The sequence below is a fragment of the Callorhinus ursinus genome, unplaced genomic scaffold, assembly GCF_003265705.2.
Source record: "Callorhinus ursinus isolate GAN/ISIS: 27379988/994484 unplaced genomic scaffold, GSC_fseal_2.0 scaffold25, whole genome shotgun sequence".
NCBI lineage: Eukaryota > Metazoa > Chordata > Mammalia > Carnivora > Otariidae > Callorhinus > Callorhinus ursinus.
Genome location: NW_027397087.1, coordinates 23,224,348 through 23,237,945, shown reverse-complemented (window position 1 = coordinate 23,237,945; position 13,598 = coordinate 23,224,348). Strand labels below are relative to the sequence as shown.

The window sequence follows — 13,598 nt, the reverse complement described above, 5'->3', positions numbered from 1 at the left end:
TAAGCACCTCCCCCAAAACTGCTCATCGATGCTGTACCATGAAGAATCTGAGAAAGAGGAGGGTGGCTCTACTTTCGTATTTTCCCAGACAGACAGTTCCAAAGGCTGATGTCCACCCTATCCTTTCCTTCTCTCCTTGGTGGTGCTCCTAGGTCAAAAGGGCAAAGTAAAGCTGTTTCTGAGAGTCCTCAAGGTATAAAACCAGAAATTCAGGTTTTACGATAAATTTGGTTTTAAAGAAAGCAGGAGGTAATTGGCATGAGGAATTCTTGACATGGAAGGAAGGCCTTCTATTAAGACAGGTCAAAACATCCTCAAGGTATGAGACCTGGCAGAGGTTTCAGAGTCACTGCATTTTACAATCCACAAGGAAGCTGGAAATGAGACCCACACAAGGCAAGCCTAGTGGTTAAGGAGCTGACTGACAAAGCAAGAGGAATATTAATGATATAATGCAAATGAGCCGCTGACAACCAGTTTCTGGGTTACACATGCAAGCTAGTTCATGGCTTCCTAGGAAAAGCCTCCTCTAGAAACTACAGGAAAGGTCCATGGTTTCATGACCCACAGGGTCTCACCAAGCTGATTCTCTAACCTACGAAGCCCCTGGAAGGATGTAAAGAAAAATAAGACCCTGTCCTCAGAGAGTTTCGAGGTGATGAACAACCATCTTCACAGCTTCTTTCATACAACAAATGGATGATAAATCCCTAAGAAAAGAGCAAAGAGAAAGCTATTGCATCCAGAGAAGAGGAGCTACCTTCTGCCTTTACAATCAGTATTCTACAAGAAGCATATGGAGAGATTCAGAGGAATGGCCAAGGTGCCAGTGCATGAGCTCATGCCTAGACACTCGAGTTTCCAGGGAACAGCCTTGGCCAAAATCTGTTGGATGGGATACCGGCTGAACGCTGTGCACCATCACAAGTGGCTGGGGTTCAGGAATGAACAGAGAAACACGTAATCCAGTCATTCTGGGATGGAAAATATAATACACGCCAGTCTACAATTAGTCTAAAATAAAGAATCGGGACCATTTAGCCCCAAACAGAAAGAACGGAAAGTTCGTGGGACTGGGGCCTTTCCCAAAATAAAATCCATCCTAATGCTTCTTAATTTTGTATTTCTATTTTAAACGGCCTAATCGTATATACGAGTAGTTATTATAAGCCACTCATGAGTGAGGGGTGTTAAATCCTGAATCCGGGTGCAGAGGGACCAAGAGACAGGACAGTGGCCGAGACAAGCTCTTTCACGCCCTGGATTTCAACAGAACCACGGCAGGAGCCTAGAGAGGAGGAGAGAAGAAAGAGAATTCTTTGTATTTCCCTCATAAATAAAGCTTTTTGGCCTCCAGTTTGGAACACAGATCCTTCTCACTTGCACACTATCCAGTTACAAATACTCGTGCGATGACTACGCCTTTAAAACAATTAAGTCCTATAAATGTAAACTTTGTAAATGACAAGAGCACAGGCATATAAAAATGATGGTCTTTGGAGCCCTCCTTGACTTGTAAGATTTAAGTGATTTTCAGGTTGGTATCCCCAGTCAGTGCTTCTTACATCTCTGAGTTATTACTGTTTATCTTACTCTTTGGAGTCCAGGGGGTCCAACACGCAGCCCGTGACTTCATGCCTCACCCACACAGATTGAGGAGAGAAATCTGGGTTTCTTAGAGATGGAGACCAGGTCTCACTTATCTCCTCAGCCACAATGCCTGGACCAGTGTCCTATTAACAACTGGAGCTCAGCAGCTATTTGCCTTTTGCTGAATACCCCCGAGTGGGGAAAATTACTAAATGCCTCTTATAACCACAGCAGATGGAAAGAAGAGAATTCAAGAATTTGCAATGTCACGGCATCCAGCAAATGGTACTCTGGAGGATTCTTAAGTTTGATAGCACGCTGACTTAGCACATGTGAGGCTAGCTATGTTCGCGTCAGGGCTGACTCAGTAGAGCTTATGGCCATCCAACAGGCCTCCTGAGCCTTTGACCCTCCATTCTACACTTAATCCCTGAAAATGAAAGAAAAGGAAACAAGAGATGTCATTTTATCTCTTTTCAGTTTAATCAAGTTGACTTTTAATCCTTTGCTTCTGCCTGTTGAGATCATTCTGAATCTCCAACCCACCATCTAGTAGCTGGGCTCTCTACTGCCTGCTCTGGGTCTTCGGCCACGGGAAACAAGGTCACAGAACAGGGCCAAGAATCCTGTCATCTATCGCTGGCAACTCCTTCCAAATCTCTCTGTAACCCCAATTTCCTTGCCTAATAACCCCGTTAAAAGGAAAAGCACATGACTTCCATGAGTTTTTGATGACTTTCGGGGATTACCTCTTTCTTCAGCTCTTACTCAAACATTTAGTATTTTCCAGAGGACAAGAGGGTCAACACGATTGACCTTTATTGCCATTAACGTCACTGCAAATTTGAAATCATGAATTCATTCTTAAAAACATTAGTTCTAGTCTAATATACTTCCTTTTCTTTCCTTGTTTATTCCTCATATTAAACCAGACCTCAGAATCACAAACACTCATACCCGCATTTGCCTGCTTGACTAGTCCCCTTTTCCCACCAGTGCAGAAGGACAGATGTGCTACCATAATTCTCAGTGTGAAAGTAAAATCTGGAAACACACTGCCCATACCCCAAGGGCTATTCAAGGCCTCGGGGCAATGACTTATTTCTCTCTCAGTCATATGGGAGCCTAAAGTAAGCGGAAACCACAGCAGGCATGTCTGGGTCTTAGCATCTGTCCTCCCTCTGTGCTCACAGACTCCCCATATCTCCAGGCTAGGAGAGAAACATGGGTATAATTTTCAAAGTTGTATGTCAAGAGAAGCTTTACTTCCCCCTGAAGAACTTTTTTCCCCCCCTTATGGACAGCAAACATCATGAGGTTGACCATGTTTCTTTCTTCACTCTGACCACCAGAATCCCAGGGCGACTTTTCTAATTCACCTTCAGGATCTTTGGATGACATGGTTGGGCTCTATTTTGTCCCCTACATTCCTAGGATTAACTCTATTTGAATTTCTATTTCCCATAATTTATTTTATCATACATGCTTTTGTGAGTGGTGTCAGATTCATCCTATAAAAAATATCAGGATGTAAATAAAGTTGCAAATCCATTGCCCACGGAAATTTCCCTTCCAAAGGAGAGCCTGGCGGCCCTTAATATTTGCACTGTGCTATTTGATAAAATTGCGAGTGTTATTCTGAAATGTGTGTGATGCCTCTGAGGAAGTAACTCAGATTACACCTACTTCATATTCTGGGACCACTAAGCGGGTCAGACCCTCTAAGCCCTCCATGAAGGGATGCCTATCTTCCTGCCTGCCTGGTCTTCTCAGTTCTGCCCTCATCAGTCTGACAAATCAAAGTCTTCAGTTGATAAATAAAGTGGGCTCCTCCAGATATGTCCTCCTACCTGTGGATGTCAAAAAGCAAAAGCCTCTTAACGAGAAATCCCTGGGCATGAAACTGGTGCAGTGCAGTGGGGAGGGGGTTGTTGGTGCAACCAGTACCATGGGAACCCCACTTGAGATGAACCCCCTTTTTGAGAGCACTTTTACCAACAGCATCTCACTGTGAACTTTATGCTGGGCTTGACTGCATCATGGCATCGGTATCCATTCCTGTTCTACCTCTTGGCCACAAGATGGGCACCTCTGGTACAAGGACCATAATTATAGCAAATGGTTGTGCACACAGTAGATTCATGGAGTATTTGCTCTGACACTCAATCCTTCATTCCATCAGCCAACACACCCGTGAGTGCCTGCTGTGGACCAGAGGCGGTGCACAAAGATGAACGAGGAGGGCACAGTCCAGTGGGGCAGACAAGAGTGCGTCAGCCGCAGTGCAATGTGCAAGAGATCTAACAGAGGTGCACAGGGCGTGCAACGGAGAAAGTTGTGCCATCAAAAGGAGGTGGTTCAAGATGACCTCAAGGAACAGGTGCTGAACTGGGTATTAGGCGATCTCACCAGGTAGGTTTACTTTGTCAAATAAAATCTATTTTTCAGAACAGTTTTAGATCGTGCGAAGATTGCTAAGCTAATATAAAGGTCCCATATACCCCACACTCAGTTTCCTCTATGATTGCATCTTATATTAATATGGTACATTTGTCACAATTAATGAACCAGTATCAATACATTATTATTAACAAAAGCCCATACTTCATTTAGCTTTCCTTAGTTTTTACTTAATGCCCCTTTTCCATTCCAGGATTCCACCTAGGATACCACATAACATTTGGTCATCCTGTCTCCTTAGGTCCTCTTCGTTGGGACAGTTCCAAAGACTTTCCTTAGTTTTTGAAGACTGTCCAGGTTTAAAGAGTACAGGTCAGATATTTTGCAGAATGTCCCTCAACTGGAATTTGTCTGATGCTTTTTGCATAATTAGACTAGGGTAATGGGTTTGGGGGAAGAAGAGCACAGAAGTAAGTGTATTCTCATCACATCAGACCAAGGGTACATGCTATCAATGTGATCAATCACTGTTGATGTTGACCTCCATCACCAGTGTTTGTCACATCTTTCCACTGACAAAAACAAAAACAAAAAAGTTACTCTTTTCCCCCCACTTTCCACACTGTCCTCTGTGGAAGGAAGCCACAATGTGCAGCCCACACTTAAGGGGGTGGGGAGTTAAACGACCTGCCTGAACGCAAAGTACCGATATAAATCATTTGGAATTCTTCTGAAAGGGAGATTTGTCTATTCTTCCCCATTTATTTATGTATTCAGTCATTTGTTTATGGACAAATGGTGATACTTGTATGGACCTGTGGATATTTATTTTCTATACCCAATACTACTTTATTTTATTGCTCAAAAGCGTTCAAGTCTTGGCCACGAGGAGCTCTTTCAGTTGGCTCCTGAGTCCCTTTGCCATCCCTGCATCAATACGTGTACACACGCGCGCACCTGTGTGTGTGTATGGTGTGTGTGTGTTTCTTTCTAGTGTTTCCTTACTTTCTGGCACTGCCAGATCGGTCTTTATAACATGGTTTCCAAATAGCAAAGTCTCACCATGCTGACAACATCTTCAAATACATCAGCAGCAGAGAGCTTTAATGTAAGAGAGGACCTCAGAGGTTGTTCATCTAGTGCCTTCATGAGGTCACCTCAATGCCCAAGGACACAGAGCCCTTTTGAGGAACCTCTGCTTTCTATTACTTAAGCTCATTTCCCTTTTTTTTTCCACTATTCTGACTACCTGCTATTGCCCATATGTGAATGCCCAGTTGACAACAGAGAAACTGTGTCCATCACTGAATCTCTCCAGCTAACCAAGGGCTCTCAGTAAGGTTGCAGGCTGAGCAGGGTCAAAAATGTGCTTTTGGAACCTTCAGAGAGTCAGGGAAGAGGGCACTCTTTATTTTTTACAACCAGTTGAATTTTCCTGACAATGTCTCACCCATTTGGGACAGCAGTAACCACAACTTGAATTTAGCAGTTAGTGCTGCCTCAGTCCCTTCTGGTTTCAACAGTCTCTTTTGGGGAAACGCTCTATTTCCTAATGTCCAGGCCTCACCACCAAACCTGAAGTCTGGGGAACAACTTAGGTGGTAAGGGGCCTGGGAAGAACACCTTAATGGGGGCAGACAGGGCTAAGATCATTCATTAGGGTAAGAATAGCCTCTTCGGCAAATGGTGAGGGGACACCTGATATCTACATGCAAAAAAATGACTTTAGAACCTTAACCCCACGCCATCCTCAAAGATTAAGTCCAAATGGATCACAGACTTAAATGTAAGAGCCAAAACTATAAAAACTATAAAACTAAAATGATAAAACTCTTAGCTGAGTAAGTCATCATGACCTTGGTTTAGGTAATGGTTTCTTAGATATGACACAAGTAACAACAAAAAAAAAATACATTAACTAGACATCAAGAAAATTTAAAATGTTTGTGCTTCAAAGGACAGCATCAAGAAAGTGAAGAGACAATCCAAAGAATGAGAGAAAAATCTGCAAATTACATATGTGGAAAAGAGACTGGTATCTGAAATATCTGAAGAACTATTACAACTCAATAATAAAAAAAAAAAATCCAATTCAAAAATGGGCAAAGGACCTGGACAGTTCTCCAAAAAAGACATCTAAATGGCCAATCAGCACATGAAAAGATGCTTAATATTTTTAGTCATCAAGGAAATGCAAATCAAAACCACAACAAGATGCCATTTTACACCATTACACTGGCTATAATCCAAAAGATAAATAATTATAAGTGCTGGGGAGAATGTGAGGAAATTGGAACCCTCACACATTGCTGGTGGGAATGTAAAATGGCACAACCACTTTGAAGATCAGTTTGACAATTCTTCAAACAATTAAACACAGAAAATATGACCCAAAGATGCTACTCTTAAGATATATACCCTAAACAAATGAAAACATCTGTTGCTAAAAAAAACTTGTACACTTCATCTACTCCGTAAGTATAGGCAGAGACTACAGAATACTGGAGACTCTTTTCAAGAAAGGCTATCTTAAGGCTTTTATTTTCACACCTGGGGGCACCTGAACTTGAACCTAACTCTAGTTCATTTGGACAGAAGACATGACCTCTAATTCTAGACCTGCACATTAAGAGAAGTGAAGAAGCCAGTATGGGCAAGATTCTCAGCAACACACTATCTACAAAGCTAGCAACTAAACACAGTTCTAATCACCCAGTCCCATATAAATATTTGCCTCAATCTTGGGCCTTCTTTTTTTTTTTTAATATTTTATTTATTTATTTATTTGAGAGAGAGAGAGAGCATGTGCATGAGCTGGACAGAGAGGGACAGAGGGAGAAGGAGAAGGAGACTCCCCACTGAGCAGGGAGCCCCACACAGGGCTCGATCCCAGGATGCTGAGATCATGACCTGAGCCAAAGGCAGACGCTTAACCAACTGAGCCACCCAGGTGCCCCAACCTTGGGCCCTCTTAAAAATATAAATTAATGTGGGCGCCTGGGTGGCTCAGTTGGTTAAGCGACTGCCTTCAGCTCAGGTCATGATCCTGGAGTCCCGGGATCGAGTCCCACATCGGGCTCCCTGCTCAGCAGGGAGTCTGCTTCTCCCTCTGACCCTCTTCCCTCTTGTGCTCTCTGTCTCTCATTCTCTCTCTCTCAAATAAATAAATAAAATCTTTAAAAAATATATATATAAATTAATGTGAACAAAAAGAAAAATCCAAGTATATGGATTTATTTGGTTACACCCAGTGACACTTATATTATTACCAATTATCAGAGAACACCAACCCATTAAAATTCCTAAAAACATTAGTATAAAAATATGTGTTCTAAGCCAGTATGCCAAATATTCCCACTAAGCATCATTCTTGCCCATAAAAACAAAAGTAAACCAACCTTCATCTTCAATAACTTTTTTTTTTGGCTTTGCATACCTGAAAATAAGTAATGTTGACTCAAGGGAAAGTAAACTAAGATGGTTAAATAAACTCAAGAAGAGAAAGGAAAAGTTGTTCTTTGGAACTCACTTAACATCTTGGAAAAACTCATTCCCCAAGGAGCGGTGGTTTGGATCTTCATAATAAATATGAATTTGCAAATTCAACCCAACCTCCCCAAAATACATGCACACAATATAGAGTATCTGATCTTAGTCTTTCCTACGTGCTGTGCAATTAGAGTTTAGTGTGGTTGTCCTGGTACAAAGACCTTTAAGTCTGCCCACTGAAAAGCTTTCCTCTGCTAAAATCTTGGCTTGCATCAGGAAGCAGTTGAACTGGGCTGGGAAAAACAGTGCCAAAGAAGTCAATTATCTCCACAGTACTTCAAGCATGGCAGGCAAGGCCAGGCCTACAATTGCCGTGACATCAGTAAGAAGTTCTAGAATACGTCCTCTCAGTGGGAATATAAAACTAGGACAAATTCAAACAGCCTCTTCCTTAGGAACATTTAACTATTTCAAGTGCTCAATGGGGCCAACCAAAGCTGGTAGCTCCAGCTAGCTTCTCTCTTGTTCCAAAGACCTTTCCTTGGATGTCCCAAAGGCCCTTCAAACTCAACACGGTAATACTCAATATAAATAAAATGGAAGTCCTCACCAAAACACGACTCTGCTAAGACCTCGACTCCTCTGGATTTTCAGTGTCTCCAATACTCATCTGGTCACTTGGTATAAATGTCTGAGGGTCACTCCTGACAACCTGTTCTCACGCATTCAATCAAACCATGGTTGAGGGCAGGGACTCCAGTTTAAGGACTCAGATGGTGGAAGTGAGGGAAAGAAGAATTGGGCAGATTTACCTGAGAGGCAGACGCTAGCATACTTCATGATAGTAACAGTTTACTTCTTCCAGAAGCATCCAGTGTCTGTCTTGCTTTCCAACCCTGTGTTTCTCTCTTACTCACTTTTAGTTATTCACCTCCTTCTTTCTTCCCTCCCCACCTTCTCCCTGACCCTTGCAATGATACCATTCCCATTTCCACAGAGAAAAACAGAGTCATGGGACCCTAAGGTTTGGTTTACATTTTTCTGACAGGTAACTTAACACAGGAGAGGTAGGGAAGCTTGACCTGGGACAAATTTTTTGGCCACATCTGGTAGCCAAGCCCTGTGGGAGATAAAGTTTCAGACCTCAGCACAAGTGAGCCCAACCCTGTCCTGAAGTAAAAGAAGGCAGCTGATCCAGGGGCGCCTGGGTGGCTCAGTCGTTAAGCGTCTGCCTTGGGCTCAGGTCATGATCCCAGGGTCCTGGGATCGAGCCCCACATCGGGCTCCCTGCTCCACAGGAAGCCTGCTTCTCCCTCTGCCACTCCCCTGCTTGTGTTCCCTCTCTCACTGTCTCTCTCTCTGTCAAATAAATAAATAAAATCTTTAAAAAAAAAAAAAAAAAGAAGAAGGCGGCAGCTGATCCAACAAGGTCATCACATCAGCTTATCTAAGTAGCCTAGGCGCTGCTCTTGACTCACCCTCACTTCTGATTCCAGTCCCCTGACTCAGCTGCTCATAAAGTCAAATTCTGGCTCTCCTGACTCTCTGGCTTGGTTTGCTGACTTACCTTGGCAGACTCTTTGATTTCTCTAGAAGGAGAATGCTAGGCTAGAACTCAGTGAGGCTGGGGCACCAGAAGAGGTAGCAGGTGGCTAAACCCCTATTAAATCATTGTCCAGGGGGCTGTGCTGCTGTCAGTAAAGAAAATGCGGATGTTCTACACTTGTTCACCTAAAGACACTCCAAATATATTGTGAGAGGAAAATATGTATTGTCAAAAGTATAATCTGAAACATGTATTTATTTTTTCCTATCTTATACTCTTATGCATTATTCAAATTATTTTAAAGCAAGCTTTTTCTATCATTTCTTTTACTAAAGCAACTATAAAACAGAAAAATTCCATAAAATTATTATCTGAATGGGAAAAATGGCAAATATAATACTTTACATATCCTCTACCACGTAATTTTAACATGCAAATACAGATGTGTTTGTAAACCACCAGAAAGGATGCATTCTCATTCTGTTGATGATATAACTAAGGCTATGAGTGATTAAGTGGCTTGTCCAACTAGAAACAATCTGTCTACTGCCCAGGTAAAAGAAATCATTTATTTTTATCCCTGAGATTTATCTGTATTTACTATTTTAAAGTCCTTTTCTGGGGCACCTGGGTGGCTCAGTTGGTTAAGCATCTGCCTTCAGCTCAGGTCATGATCTCAGGGTCCTGGGATAGAGCCCCAAGTCAGGCTCCCTACTCAGTGGGGAGTCTGCTTGTCCCTTTCCCTCTGCCCGCCCCCCCACCCCCATTCATGTTCGCTCACTCACTCTCTCTAATAAATAAATAAATAATCTTTAAAGTCCTTTTCTAGTAAAATATACATTCTTTTCAAGAACTCATGGAATATATACCACAATAAACCATAACCTGGGCCATAAAACAAATCTCAACAAATTTAAAAGAACTGAAATCATGCAAGTGTGTTCTTTGACCACAATGGAATCCAACTAGAATCAATAAAAGACAACTGGAAAATACCTAAACACTTAGAAGTTAACCCACTTCTAGATAATGTAAGGGTTGAAAGAGCCTGAAAGAAGAGAAAAAAGAATACGTTCACCTGAGTGAAAATTAAAATACAACATATCAAAATTTATAGAACACAGCTAAATCAGTGCTGAGGGGGAAATTCAAGGAGGAAAAGTCTGAGTTCAATAATCTAAGCTGCCACCTCAAGAACCTAGAAAGGGAAGAGCATTACACATTCAAAGCAAATAGAAGGAAGGAAATAATGAAGATAAAAGCAGAACTCAATAAAACTTCAAACATACGAACAAGAGGGAAAAAAAGTAAATGAAACAAAAAGCTGTTTCTTTTAAAAGATCAGTAAGATTGACAAACCTCTGGCAAAATTGACAAAAAAGATAAAATAGAAATTACCAATATCAGAAATGAAACAGGGTATTGTCACAGACCTTGCAAGCATCAAAAGGATAACACAGGAATACTACAAACAACCCTATACACATGAATTTGACAACTTAGAAGAAATGAGCCAATTCTTTGAAAAGCGTAAATTACCACAGATTACCCAAGATGAAATAGATCATTTATTTGTCCCATACCTATTAAGGAAATTGAATTCATAATTTAAAAATTCTCAAAATGAAATCTCCAGGTCTACATGGTTTCGCTGGAGAGTTCTACCAAGTGTTTAAAGAAGAACAAACATGAATTCTACACAATGTCTTCCAGGAAACAGAAGGGAAAGAAACACTCTTAATTCATTTGATGAGGTCAATATTACCCTGAAACCAAAACCAGACCAAGATGGTACCAAAATAACATACACAAAAAAACCCATAACTATAGACCAATATCCCTTACAAGTATAGACACAAAAATCTGAAACAAAATAATAGCAAGTAGAATTCAGCAATATATAAAAAGAGTTAAACACTAAGACCAATTGGAGTTTATTTCAGGGATGCAAGACTGGTTTAATGTTTGCAAATCACCGGAAAAATCACATGATCAGATCAGTGATGCAGAAAAAGCATTTGACACAATTCAACACCCATTCATAAAAACACAAATAAAAATAAAAACTCCCAGAAAACTCTGACTAGAGGGGAACATCCTAAACTTGATAAAGAGCACCTACAAAAGACTTATAACTAACACTGGATTTAGTAATAAAAGACTGAATGCTTTCCCCCTGAGATCAGGAATAAGGCAGATACCCATGCTCACCACTCTTACTCCACAGAGTACTGGAAGTTCTAGCCAACATAGTAAAAAAGAAGTAAAAAGCATACAGATTGAAAAGGAAGAAATAAAACTATCCGTATTGGCAGAGATGTGGTTGTCAATATAGAACATTCCAAGGAATCCATCCCCCCCCGAAAAAATGTAAAAACTAATAAGATACTATTGGTATCCGATAATGTCTAGATACAAAGGGGAGGCTGTTACAGTACTGTTCATCAAGGAATGATTTGGAGGAAAGAGAAAATCTCCGATGACATATCAAAGAAAGTTGGGTTTCATGAGGAAGGGAGATGGCCCCAAGCCAGCTGATGGGAACAAGGTCCTAGATCCACCAAGCAATGCCTCAAGCTCACAAACAGACCACTGGGAACCAAGAATGCGTCCGCCCTCCTCTTTAAAAGGCTGTATGAATTCTTGGCTAGAGTATAAATTTTTAAAAAGTGAATATTTCTCTTATAATTCTCAAGGATGGGACCTGAGTCATTTAAATTCTTCTTTTGACATCTTTCCAGGGGTGACTCTGCAAACTCCTGCTCAAAGACCAAAAGCGACAGCTACAACTTATTGGACTACAGTCCTATTTTCGTCAGACACATAAATGCCACTTGGAACTATTTTAAACCCTAAATCCAATGCCTATTTTCACACCTATGCTCAATGCTATCGACAGAGAGTCCCTACAATCAGGAGGCATAGATTATCCATCCTGGGTGACAAAAGGTCCATTTATCCTCTTCTAACTTCTCACACCTCACATTTTATTTTAAAAGTCCTTTATTTAGTAACCACATGTTTTAAACAGTGCAATGAAACCAAGGCCGACTGCTCTGTATCTAGGATCACTGTGGGCCGATACCCCCGGGGCAGAAATCCTGCCTGGCCTGACCCAGAGCTCACTTAGGCTCCACCCTCTGCTGCCCCACTTGGGTCTCTCAGAGCCATCCCTCCTCCCTTTACCCCCTAGACGGTGGGCTCAAACTCCTGATTCCTCTGTCTCTCATCTTCTGATGCTCCCAGCCCCCCACTTCCTGTCCACACCATCTCCACCCCTCTCACCCTCCCCCTGCAATCCTTCATCCCTCCTGCCTCCACCACACCTCACCTCGCCCATCACACTTCCAACTAACAATTGTCCTTCGTGCCTGTTTCTCATGCTGATTTTCCCTGTAGCTGGGCACCGGCCGGTCTCCAGTCCTCTCCCTTCTTCTAGCTCCTCTCCTTCCTCTTCCTCCTCTCCTTTTCTCTGGCTTGCTGTGTTTTTCAGTCCCATCCTCCACACGCTCCCATCTTGGGCCAGCTGCCTTCCCCAAAAGTACATGTGGATTTACAGAGTCCGTATTTGTTGGCTGCATAAAAGTGCTGGCCTGCGTACTAGAAAAAGTACAACCAGGAACCAAAAACTATGTACTGGAACCATCTCTAACCAAGTCATGGCACCTTCCTAGAGGTCTAGGGGAAGGAGAAGGGCAGCTGGCCATCTACAGCACTTTGTAGCTCTTTTATCTTTTTGTTTTTTTTAAGATTTTATTTATTTATTTGACAGAAAGAGACACAGGCGAGAGAAGGAACGGGGGAGTGGGAGAGGGAGAAGCAGGCTTCCCGCGGAGCAGGGAGCCCGATGCAGGGCTTGATCCCAGGACCCTGAGATCATGACCTGAGCCGAAGGCAGACGCTTAATGACTGAGCCACCCAGGCGCCCCAGCACTTCGTAGCTCTTGACAGGGAAATAACTGCATTCCTACTTCAGAGAGCAAGAGCGCAACCCCCCCAGTGCACCTAACACATAGTCATTTGGACAACTCCCTAACAAGTGAGTCTACCTTTGGATCACCATGTATTTGCTAGCAGCTTAGGCTTATCCAAGAGTTAACTAGAACTTTTAATCCAGCTTTCTTTATTGCTCTGAGGTTGCTTTCATTTCAGGGAGGGGAGAGAGCAAATTCTACAGTGAGAGCTCCCCTCCATATAAAGTGCCTCTAGAAGCCGCAGTGCTGTTGACTTTGCATTAGGAAGTTTACTCAGTATAACCTTCACCTAGCACTGGCGGTAAAAGATTCAGACTTGCTCAAGAAAAGGGGAGAGGGGTGCCTGGGTGGCTCAGTCGGTTAAGCGGCTGCCTTTGGCTCAGGTCATGGTCCCAGGGTCCTGGGATCGAGTCCCGCATCGGGCTCCCTGCTCGGCAGGGAGCCTGCTTCTCCCTCTGCCTGCCGCTCCCCCTGCTTGTGCTCGCTCGCTCTCTGTCTCTGACAAATAGATACATGGAATCTTAAAAAGAAAGGAAGGAAGGAAGGAAGGGAGGGAGAAGGAAGGAAGGAAGGGAGGGAGAAGGAAGGAAGGAAGGGAG

General features: G+C 42.5%; 1 protein-coding gene across 2 annotated transcripts in view; it reads right to left on the bottom strand.

Annotated features, from left to right (window-relative positions):
* Positions 1 to 13,598, bottom strand: part of CGNL1 (cingulin like 1) — a 154,913-nt gene that overhangs the window by 51,201 nt on the left and 90,114 nt on the right. The gene's annotated exons all lie outside the window — the stretch shown is intronic.